We start from the raw sequence: 12,437 nt of genomic DNA on the forward strand, positions 1-12,437 counted from the left end.
TTAAGGTTGGAAGAGACCTCCAAGATCATCGAGTCCAACCGTCGACCCAACACCCCCATGCCCACTAAACCATGTCCCTAAGTGCCTCATCTACTCGTCTTTTAAACACCTCCAGGGATGGGGACTCCACCACTTCCCTGGGCAGCCTGGTCCAACGTTTAACCACTCTTTCAGGAAAGAAATTTTTCTGCTTGTTATCAAGATTGTTGGGTTGTTTTTTTTAAAGGAATTGCTGAACTTTCTCATGCAACACTTTGTACAAATGTACAGGTTCAGGAGACTCACATTAATTTTAGCAAAGCATTTTCTGTGCTCTATTATTTTAATAGGAACTTTGTAAAATTGAAGGATTGATCATTTCCAGGATCATTCATAACTGTGAATTTTACTGATCCTGGGATGGACTTTTAAAGGTATTTGAGTGTGGCCTCCTGCCCTCACTGCGAACAGTATCCCCGGGCAAATAAATGAACTCTTGAAGTCTTCTTGCAATACTGGATCATAACAGAGTAAAGCCTGAAACAAACTTTATGTAGACAGCCCCTACTTTTTTAAAGTTATTCCACAGTTCAAAGTCCTGGTCATAAATTTCATGGCATTAGAGGACATAATACTCTTTCCTATATTCCCCAGAGGGAATCCCAAATTGATAGCCAGGCTCTGATCACTCCATAAACCTGTTTATGGCAGTAAAATGTCTTATAGCTTTGCTTCGGCTGGGGTGCTTCTCCGGTGCTTCTCCCGTACGGTGGGATTTCAATACAAATTCATACCTCCAGCAGCAACGCAGGGCCAGGTAATATTAGCAATTTATGTGCTGGTAGGATGCGGATTTTCTCATCTTATTGACTAATATTTTTTATTATTCTTATCAGCTGCTCAGTTTGCTGATCCAGCGGGTTTCAAAGCACCTGGTTTTACCAGGCGTGTTGCATTGTATTTGAGCGGTTATTTCCTCAGATAAAGATTCGACATTGGATTTCATTTGTTTGGAAATAAAATGGGTTTTCTGTCTTTGGAGAAAATGGAGACTCTCTAGAGAACTTGAAAAATACAAAATTAGCAGGAGAGTGTGTTTAGCGGTTGCAAGACAAGCTTGTAGTCCTAGAAAAGTGAAAAACCCAGCACAACGGCAATCGCTGATACTCCGAAGAATGCCCCGTTAGACTTGTGTAATGTTTGCAGCATTTATCTCCTAGTACTTCTGAGATACATGGTCGGTGAGAGCTGAACTGCCTCGACTTCAAAGGCTGGAATACGTTATAGCTTCATCTGCTGAATCATGTTGTTCTTGCTCCACTTCTGCGGAGGAGACGCCTGCAAAGGCCACATTTTTTTGCTTTTCTGCCCATTCACACCTTCTCTCTTCTTCACCTTCCCTCTCCAGAAGCTGTACAGCTTCAAGGCATGTCCTGGTGATCCAGACACCGCCAGGCACTGGCCGAGCTCCTAATCCAAACCCAGACCTGAATTTTCCAGCTGCATTTACACTAATAATAATAAAAAAATTTTAATGTGTTTTGCCTGTGTTTAGGAAATAGCACCGCAGGCTAAAAATATCAGCTCCAGATACCCCCAGATTTAATGAGGTGGTGATTTGATGTTGAAGCCTGGGAAAGTGTGATAAATGGGGATGCTGCTGTCACCGCTGGGAGCTGCAGCAATTTATTGATGAAGTAGGATTTGAACAGCGACCAAAAATTCCTTTCTGACTCTATAGACAAGAGTGACACCCGGTGGCTCAGGAGCAAAATAAAATCAGGTCTAATTGTAATGTTCCCCTTTCCTGTCCTTACTTACTGATTTTCTCCTGCTGCTTTTAAAGAAAGAGCTGGGGACAGGGAATTACTTCTACCCCCTTGCAGCATGAGCACCCATCGCTTGGTGGCACCGATTCCCCTGGACCAGCTCCTTTGGGGTGGAACTGGGAGAGCAAAGGGGTGCTGGCAACCCTCCCAGGGCTCCTAAAACACTGCAGCCAAGCAGAGAGGCACAGATGTGGTCCTGGCACCCTGAATTTGGGCAGAGGATTTCCACTGATCCTGCCGCAACCCTTATGTGGCCCTTCCCTGGGCTTGTCTGGCCTCAGGGCTCGCGCTCATTAGGACACGAGATGGGATTTTTTTTTTTTTAACCGCGTTTCAGCTAAAATGGCAACAAACTCATTAGCACAGGTTATCACAGAGAGGTAAATATTGGGGGGGGGGCCTCCTTTTTGCTTTGTGCCTACTGGGTATTGCTTATCATACACTAAAGAATACCTGGTAAAATAACAAAACACCATTTTTGACTACTAGTGTGGATGAAACCCTAATAATAGCTTCAGCTAAGTGATTATTGATAGGTATTATGAATGGTTAACTACCTCAAGGAAAGTGTTAAAAATAAATAAAGTAGTAATCTTCGGTGAAGGGCTAAAAATGTACTTTATTCGGACTTTAATTTGGACTTACTAAAAATGAAAATGAAAATGCCCAGGTAATTACATCACTCAGTGAGCTGCGGCTTTAATAAAATGTCAAGTGTTGGCAGTGTAGTGCTAAAAGCCGGTGTCATGGGCCTCCGCTGGAAATGTGCCCACTGAACAAACAAACCAGTCTGGCTCCTAAATCAAAAGTCCCCGTGGTATTTCTGTGTGGGTGAGCCTGGATATTAGATGTTCCCTAAGGTACCTATCCATATCTCAGTGTGTTATATGGAGGAAGCTCAGGCTGAGGCCTGAGGTCTACGCATTTCGGTTCAGCTTACTGGGAAAATGAAGCCCAGCTCTGATACTTGGACCTCGCTGCTGACTCTGCTTCCAGACCTCTGCTTCACTGGTGCGGGTGATACCTGGCTTTAGGAGCTTGCTGATGCTGTTTCTAATTGAAAACGTGGAACAGGGGGGGATTGTTGGAGAGACAGGTCAATGTGCTCTGGTCCCTCGCTCTAGGATGGCTGCAAAACTAAGAAAACGGGAAAATATTGTCTCTTAAAATTTGGGAACGTCTCTCCAGAATGAGAATAGCTGGGATTGGAAGGAGCATCGGTTTTGTGCCAGTAAGGTTTCAGAGTTTTCAAAAAGGCAAGGAACCACGTTATTACGAGCAAAGAGCACGAGGGAGAGGTTGTTGCACAGCACAAGGCCGTTGCAAACAGAGAAGCAAGGAGCAGTGTAGCTGCCAGAAGGTTCAAGCCACCTCTTCCACCATGTCTCAGCTCAAAGGCCAACTCTTTGCAGATACATCCCTCTTGCACAGAGTAGCTTCATATAGCGTTATGGCCTATTGCTTGCCTGTAGCAGATATTGTCTCTTCAGAGGCTCTTCCATAGTCAAACAGCTAGTGTTGCTCCTAATATTCAGCAAATATTGGATCAAAAAATTGCATCTAGAGAAAGTGGCTCCGGAACGAAAACATCCCCCAGGTTCTTCTGTGACAGGCTGCTCTCCGCCTCCATCTCCCTCTTCCCTTCCTTAAGTGTTGTTACCAGTGAAGATGTAGCAAATGTGAGTTTTCAGAATCTTTATCCCAGAAATACACAGCCCTAAGGTCATGCAGAAATCCTTGCTCAGACTCAATACAGAACCTCGGTTCTCTGAGTTTTTCTGTTTCTTCCTCTCCCTTGTGAAATTAAAATAATGAAAAGCCAAATAAAGGCATAAAAATGTAAAGTGTCAGGAAGAATCAACCAGTTAACAAGTCCTAAGGCTGATACAGACGTTTCACGACAGTTACGTTCGGGGACGCCCGTGGAAATGATGTGCTTTGCCAGACGCAGCCAGCCTTCACTGCCTCAAATGATTTGAGAGATCTCATGTAATGTTAAACATTTCACCGTGTGTACTCCAAGTGCTAAATCACTGCTAGACTATGGTCAACTAGTGAATTGTCAGCATTACAAAAATGAGGGAAAGCCGTCTTGCTAACCAAGAGGTTAGTGGGATCTTTTCCCACTGCCTTCCACGGGAGCTCCTCTACTTTCAGCTTTGCACATCCCTTTCTCGACCGCTTTTCGACTCGTCCGCTGTGCGGGAAGTGGCCATCCCTTACTCTCCCTCCCCATAAGTCATCTGAGTTCACGGGTGATGGTGTGCACATACCTGAGGGCAGTACTTGGATTGTAGTAGACACCTGCAAGTTGAATATTCACATGAATTAGCTTAACAAATTACCCTGCACAAGGAGCGCACTTTCATTAATTCAAAGCAGAACCAGAAATACTGGAGTGGTTGCTTCTAGACTTGCCAGGGCACACCTGGATTTATCCCATATCGGAATTTGCCTTTAATGATATATCCTACAGCCAGGAGAGACCACTGAGGCCTCTGACCTCTCTGCTCTACATAAACCATGAATTTGCACACTGATTCTTTCCCTAAATCTTCAGTTCTCTCCATAATTAGAGCTGCTGGTGCTTTATCTCCAGTTTGAGCCAGTTTTATTTTTTCTTCCAGTCTTCAGATCATTCTGCCCTCATGATCTAAATTGTATTTTAAATAGATGAGATCATATGCTTCCCACTCCACGCTTTTTTCTGCAGGGATGCTCTGAAACTTGCTGAAGGCTTGGATAGGAACTGGAGAGCACCTTTCTCACTTACTCCAGCTCCTAAAACTACAGCATCCAATCGACAGTAGTTATCTACCCTGCCTCTGCAGTTGGGAGAGAGAAGGAGAGGAGTACCTGGAAGATGATTTTCCTTTCCTAAAATAGGTGTCAAAGATACACGGGATAAATAGCCCTTTTGCTGGTGCTGGTCTCTCTCCGGGGGGGGATAGGGAGAGTTGAGCTGCCTAGTGAAGACTTAGAGGACCTAACTTTTGATTTGGTAAAGTAAAGGGAAACAAATCCCACGTCAGACAACCTGGTGGCCCTTTTCCATTTGTAGGTTGCAGATCTGCAATGTTCCCCGTTGCCGTCTTTCCAAGCGTTGCAGAAATCAGTGGAGCTGCTTTTGCCCTACCCCGGCAGCACCGACACGATTAACAAATAGGTGTGTGGCTCTGGGAACAGGTTGGTCCTGCTCCCCAGAGATGCTCAACGCATTTCCCGGTGTATTTTATAGGAACTGTCAGTACTTGGCACTTCAGAAAATCATCCTGGCCCTTCTTTCTCATGCACTGATGTTCTCAGGCAGAAGGGGGAGCCCATACATTATTTTTTGTGTGTAATCATCTCAAAATAGTGATACAGAACCATCAAATCAGTAGGGTTTTTTTTGAACATGAGAGCTTCTGCTTAGTTGACGTTACAGATGCATACAACTAGGGGAAGACAGGCTTGCAGAGCCCAGATTACTGTTATCTATTCCTGTGCAACAATGAGAAATCAAGGAAGGTTTGAATTCTAAACAACTTTATCATGTGTCATCATGTTAGTTCAAATGCTGGAAAACAGAATTTAATTAAGAACTCATTAAACAAACAAAAATACAGAGGGAAAACAGACCCTTTAGAAATAGAATAAGTCATAGCCGCATGACATTTATTTTTGCTAATTTATTTACACACCCACTGGGAAACCAAATAAGTCATCTGTACGGTACTGCTATGGTTTTTTGTATAGAACCAGCAGGTCAGATGTTTCCTAAGGATGCATGTGAACGTTAAACTGTTAAACAAGCTTTGGGCTTTTGCAGGGTACTTCTATCAGGATGAGCAACTGTCAAGGATGAGCAACTTCTATCAGGATTAGCAGGGCCTGTAGCGACAGGACAAGGGGGAATGGTTTTACACTAAAAGAGGGGAGATTCAGACTAGATATAAGGAAGAAATTGTTTACACTGAGGGTGGTGAGGCACTGGCACAGGTTGCCCAGAGAGGTGGTGGATGCCCCATCCCTGGAAACATTCCAGGTCAGGCTGGACGGGGCTCTGAGCAACCTGCTCTAGTTGCAGATGTCCCTGCCCATGGCAGGGGGGTTGGACTAGATGACCTTTAGAGGTCCCTTCCAACCCAAACCATTCTATGATTCCGTGATTCTAACTAAATAAAGGCACTGTGCAGTCTTTTTTATCACCGCCCAAACTCCCTTCAAATCCTTTCTCAGCGCAGAAGCTCCCAGGCATGCCACTCTCATGTCCTTCAGTCACAGCTCCTTCTCCACCCTATAACCAACATTTTGGTCCACGCATGTGCATCCAGGGAAACCCATAAATCCATTGTAGCTCTGAGGACCTCTGCAGTTCCTCTCCTGGGATGGGTTTCTTGTTACTTTTCCTCCAAGAAAGGTTTTGATTGCTCTTTCTGATGAATTTGGAAGCAAGTAGGTACTTTTGACTCATGGCTTTAACACCATCTGTGCTATCCTTTAGCGGCATTACCCACCTGCTGGCTGCCATTAATACTTTTGAGAATGACACAAGCAGAGATTTTGGCCCTAAAACTTGTGACCGCATGGAGTTACATTAATATAAGCTCAGGTTAGATTTAACCCACACCATACGTATGAGTGGGGTTTTTTCCACCTGGTTAATTGATGCTGTGTTGTATTTTGTATACACCATGGAGTTTTACTAGCTTAGATAGAGTTATTAGTCAGAACTGTGGTTTTATCCCATTCTCCTGGCTGGGCAAATAGAACCGCATGGATGCATGGATTCAGTTACAGCATTAAAGCAGTCCTTTTGCTCATGTAGCTCCTTGTGTTCAAGGAACTGGCTAACGAACACCTAATACGTGTTAAGCTAACCTGGACTGGACGTGCTCACACAATCTGTTTGATATTTCTGAATTTCCGTGAGCTCCGAAGGAAATGAACTTCATTACCAGCTTCATCTTGTGCAGGCTTTCGTCTCAGACTGCGCCCAGGTGTCTTCTGCCCTTGCCAAAGGCAACATCAGGGATCTTTTAAGAGTGATTAAGTGGTCCCTGTAAGGAAGGAGCCTGCGTTATCTTTCCTTCCTGACATCCTCGCAAGAAGGACAGAAGGACGGAGCCAACAGAGAACCACCAGGACCATGCCCATGGGCTGCTCCGAACACAGCGTGCAGCTCCGAGCGCCCTGGGTGATTGCTCTGCCCCCTTCAATGGACAAGACAAGCAGGGGTCCACAGCAGCGTGGACGCAGCCAAAATCCCCAGAGGATCAGGAGGCTGCAGGGAAACGTCCAAGCAAGAATCTTGTGTTTTCCAAGGGGAAAATGGTGCTGCTGAAATGGGTGATGAGCAAAAATGTTGCCACTAAAAAAAAAAAATTATAGGTCTGAGGAATTAAATTGGTTTCATAGCTTCCATTAAAATGAAGAAGAGCAAGTTGTGCTGCACAAATGCAACGACAACATACCTCTGGAAGGAGTGAAACTCCTAAGAGATATCAGTTCTATGTCAGAAATTTGGTTCATGATAAAGGTTTTGAGACTGTGGAATTAATATGCAGGTTTGGAGGGTTAAAGGGATCTCAGGTCATAGTGGGAGCTGGAGATGGAAATCTGAGCTAAAGGCTGGTTGGTGATCCCTTAAAACGAGAAAGAGTGAGAATTTGGACAATACAGAATATAATCTGCGCAAGAATACAAATTGAATTTGTATTACATACAACTATACGGGTATAAATTAACTTTTATTTGAAACTGCAGTGCAAGCTTTGCCAAGAAAAATCTCATCCTGTTGAACAGGGACAGGTTTCGGACTACATGGTGGAGAAATCCTTCCTAGGATCGGTGTTTCTGCACCTGATGTAAAGATAAACTCAAACAGATAAACTGCAAATTGTTTCAGAAAATGGTGTGTCTGTTCAAAGGCTGAAAATCTGTCAGTCTGTTGCACTGATGGGGATTATATGCAGAGGAACTGGGAGTCAGGGAGATAGGAAGCAAAAAATATAAATAAAAGGCAGCCCTACATGTAAATACGGAAATAGCAAAGGAAAGGCAAAACTTTGAAAAGAAAAATGCCACAAATAAAAATTTAGGATAGAAAACTTTAGTATAGAGGAGCTCCATTGAACAGCGAGACTGTGGCCCTGAAAAGTATGAAAAGTGGTTTGATGGAAAGGAAAACAAATTTTCCCATAAGAATTAATGTAATAGAGCAATTGAAATGCACAGGGACATTATACCGCAGCTTAAAATCATTCCCATCCAAAACCCATCCCTGAACAAAGGCACAAGATGATAGTGTCGGTGTGATACTTAAATAGCGTAATATTGAATCACTTAAAGCATTGTACTGCAAACAACTGTGTCTTCGTAGGTATTTTAGTGCAAACCAATATAATACTAGAAAAAAATTGTATTCACCAAAATAATTTGGTGGCAGGAGGGTGAAGGACAGAAGAATAGTCTAATGACAGCAGTTAGCAGAGCAGGGTATTAAATGATTGACAGTGAATCTGCACAACATTGGGTAGGTAAGTGATGGAGAGTAGGGCATTACTGTGCTATTAAAGAGCTTCCGCCTTCTTTCAGGAGAAACTTGAAAAATTGTAGCACAGGAAAAACAGACAAAAGAGCAGAGGTTAATGTTCTAAAGGTAAATATATTTAAGAAAGAGCAGAGGTAGTGTTCTAAAGGTAAATATATTTAAGAAACCTGTAGGCTTTTGGTCTGAACTGGCATAAATTTATTCGCTTACGCTGTTAGAAAATATATGTTAGTTCTGGATTAGAAACACAGGTGCATAAACATAAAAGATTCACATAAACATGAAAAAAATTAAAAAGTATACTGTGAGAGGACTGCATGGTTTAAAGCCTTTGCAGCCTTAGAATAACGTATATATGATGTTAATTGTAGGTAAAAAGAGCAGTAGCCCATAGAGAAGTTGCTCCTCACTCCAGCGAGGTAGGTACTAGGCAAGGGTAGATCTCTACATCCCAAGAATGGCTGTCCTGGAGGAGGCTGGAGGTCCATCTAGCCCAGGATCCTGTCTCCAGGCATGGTGGTAAGGGTGCCTAGGGAAGAGTAGGAGAACAGGGTGCGGGTATATGATCCTGCTTTCCCAGTCTCCAGCCAGATGTGATTTCCATGTACAAACTTCAGTGGGTAGAGAAAGTGAGAGACACCTTCTACGTGGGGGGAGAGAAGAGGCGGATTTTCGATAGTCAAGCAAAGCTGGAAAAACCCAGGCTGTGGAGGACTTGGAGGATCAGACAACTTTCATGGCTGAGCGTTTTCTTGGACATGGAGACAGTCACGTTTTCAACCGTTCAGGCTGTATTGAAAGTTTTCTCCTGCCTGTGTCCTAAGAGCACTTGCAACAGGAGGTTACAGCAGCAGAGCTCTATAGGACTAACTTTAGGAAATTCAGATATGTGTTGGCAAAACCGTAAGATAGCCCAGCAAATTTTTGCAGACTTGCTTTTGAGAGTGACTGTAAGTGATGTAGAAGATTCCCTCTCCAGATATGCTCGTTTATCCGGGTGCTCCTCTGGCGCGGGAGTTGCCAGCAGTGCTTCCCAGCCAAGACTCTCTAGCTGGAGCTGCGCTTCCCTGTTACGCTGCTCCTGGGGGTGTCCCAGGACCTCAGTTCTTGGCTGACCTTGGATTGCACCCTCATGGCATGTGTGTCCCAGAACTGGTGTGCTGGGGACCAGCTGGGCTTGGGCTACTGTCCCGTGGGAGAGTCAAGGAGTGTGGCTGAGCTCCCACGCTGGAGCATCGCTGGATGCGGGTGCCGAAGCAGAGCAGCATGTTTCTTCGTGGGCTTTTGGGCATCAGGACATCCTGCAAGACTGGATGTACTGCCACACTGGTGTCACGAGCCTTTTGGGAGCAAGGTCTCAGGTGGTCCAGGGTAACCTGGTATACGGCCCCGCAAATGACAGTGGCTCCCGTTCTCCCTGACCCCTCAGATAGACGGCACTGCCTCTACGCCAGCCCTGCTCCTACGTTCCCTCTCGAGTGCTAAGAAGTTGCTAAGCAACCTCAATCCATCTGGCAGCCAGCAGCATCACCACCATGAGGATACTGCGGCGTGGATGCTCGGGTACCATTTTGTCCCGCAGCAGCTAGTGCACCTGGGAAAGCCCCATCCCTCCCTCTCCCCAGCCAAAAGCAACCCCAGGGCCGTCCACAACTTTGCACAAACACACGGGCGTACAAAGAGATAAAAGAGGGACAGACCTGGTCTTTATATGAAGCACCTCTGCTTTGGCTCATAGTGGCTCATTTGGGGATGGTGTGGATTTTCATCAGCGTGAGCAATATGGGATATTTGTAGGTCCAACTCCCTGCTGGCACCCAGGGGTTGGGCGTGCAGCCATGTGGGGTGACGGGGAGTGCACGGGGCAGGTCAATCAGGGACAGGGTGGGTGCTGGAGAGGGGAGCACCTTGCTCGGCTCTCCGCAAGTCCTTCAGCACGGGCTATTCTCGTGGGCAGAGAGACCTCAGGAGTGACTTAGCTGAGATGTTACATACGTCCATCCAGGCTTTTCAGCTTTAGCATCTTAAACACGTGGCTGACCTGGCAACTCTCTGTTGTTGAGACTTGTTTTTCCATAGAAAGTCAAAAGCTTGACTACAGGGGTGTAGTCACGGATATTTATGGCAGCTTTCTTTAAAACTAGCAAATTGTTGCTGTGATTCTCTGTTTTGAAAAAAATTAGAATCATAGAATCATAGAATCATTGAGGTTGGAAAAGACCTCTAAGATCATCGAGTCCAACCGTCAACCCAACACCACCATGCCCACTAAACCATGTCCCTAAGTGCCTCATCTACTCGTCTTTTAAATACCTCCAGGGATGGGGACTCCACCACTTCCCTGGGCAGCCTGTTCCAATGTTTCACCACTCTTTCAGTAAAGAAATTTTTCCTTACATCCAATCTAAACCTCCCCTGGCGCAACTTGAGCTGGAAATTGCTCATGTTCTTCCTTCTACTGCCTCCTTCCAGCAGTGCAGCTTCTTGGTGTTGTTAGAAGGGTATCGCTTTCTGCAAAGGCATGCATGAATATTTAACAAATGGCTATATTGCTTGGAGACAGCATGATGGTGAACCACACAGGCGTTTTGTCATGGTTTCCTTTGTGCATCGCTTGCATCGGTCCTTCTTCGCAAGCCTCCTGCCTTCCTTCACGCAGAGTTTTGAGTTGCTCCTCCTTCTCAGAGGCTGCAGGGATTTTCCGAGTCCCATTCTCGGACTGAGCTTGCGGCTGTACAGCACTGAACCCTCCCTCTAGTGGCTGCCGCACTGAAATGTCGAGAGATGCGCTGCACATTTCGGCTGATCTCTGCTCAGGAATGGACAGCGGCGCCAAAATCAGATCGTCTGCCAGAGGACCGTGGTTCCTGCGGGCTGGGGAGCCAAACCCGTAGCTCCACTTGCGCCGTGCCCTGGCTGCATTGCACGGGGTTCGGACACGTTGACACGATTCCTGCCATTCCTTGATTTAGATGGGGTATTTGCGATGCAGGATTTGTCCTCCTGAACTGGCAGAGAGGGGTGTGAATGGGAAGAGCTGCGTCAGGCTTTCCGTCTGGGACTTGTCGCGTGTCTGGTCAAGGGCACTTCTCCCTGTTGTGGGTTTTGTACTGCTAACGTCTTGGATTCATCCAGACCAGACATGCCAGGGTAAAAACTGGTTTTATTTTAAATCTCATTACAGTTTCTCTGCGTTTCATCATCCTGCAGACACACTATTTCCTGCAGCATCACTCCTTGCAGCAGGAGGAATTGCAGTGAAAGCTTTCACGGCTGGTGGGAAGGGAAAAGTGCTGCCATCCAACACGCAGGACTCCCGTCGACATCTCTACTTCTCATTACCATGGTCAGCCAACATAACTGCAGCCATTCTCGGGGTTAAACAACCAAATCTGGCACCGACAGTGCGTAGTAGGGTTTTTCTGGCCAGCTGAGAGATGCTACGTAGATGTTGGGAAGACAGGACTGATGTAAGGGTCCAAGGAAGCATCTCCTCCTGACTCGGGTACAACCAGAACAGCACATCTGACACTACCTGGTATGAATATATCTGCCTGGGTCTGTTGGTGCCTGAACGGTCCCCAAGAGGTGCGTGCGGTATCGCTCATCTCAGAGAGTCATAGATCCAGACCCCTCAAAGGAGAAACGGCTTCGAAAACCCAAGATGACTATTTAAATGTAAGCACCGCTAAACCTTCTGTTGATGGTTTTAACAAAACCCATCCAGACCGAATGGAGCAATCAGTCTTGGTATCTATCCACAAAACTGCTCTCCCAACAAGCAGAACATGTGGCCGTGCTGATAAATGCCAAGGATGATTTCCGACTACTGAAAACTTTAATTGTAGTTGTCTTTTATGATCATGGATCTTCCCTGGATTATTTCGGTTCCAATCTTGGTCTGAGGGCCATTCCTCTGGCTAATTAAAGGACAACCGTTTGTAACTGCTGACCAAATTGTTCAGCAGTCATCAAGTTATTTTGCATTTCACTCAGCTTGACTATTAAAATAAAATGGACAATTTCCCAGTTATTGCTGATTCTCAGGCACCGGCACAAAGCTGTGCTCAAGTGTCTGTTGCTGCAGGGAACAC

The sequence above is a fragment of the Aptenodytes forsteri genome, unplaced genomic scaffold, assembly GCF_000699145.1.
Source record: "Aptenodytes forsteri isolate BGI_AS27 unplaced genomic scaffold, ASM69914v1 Scaffold534, whole genome shotgun sequence".
Classification (NCBI taxonomy): Eukaryota; Metazoa; Chordata; class Aves; order Sphenisciformes; family Spheniscidae; genus Aptenodytes; species Aptenodytes forsteri.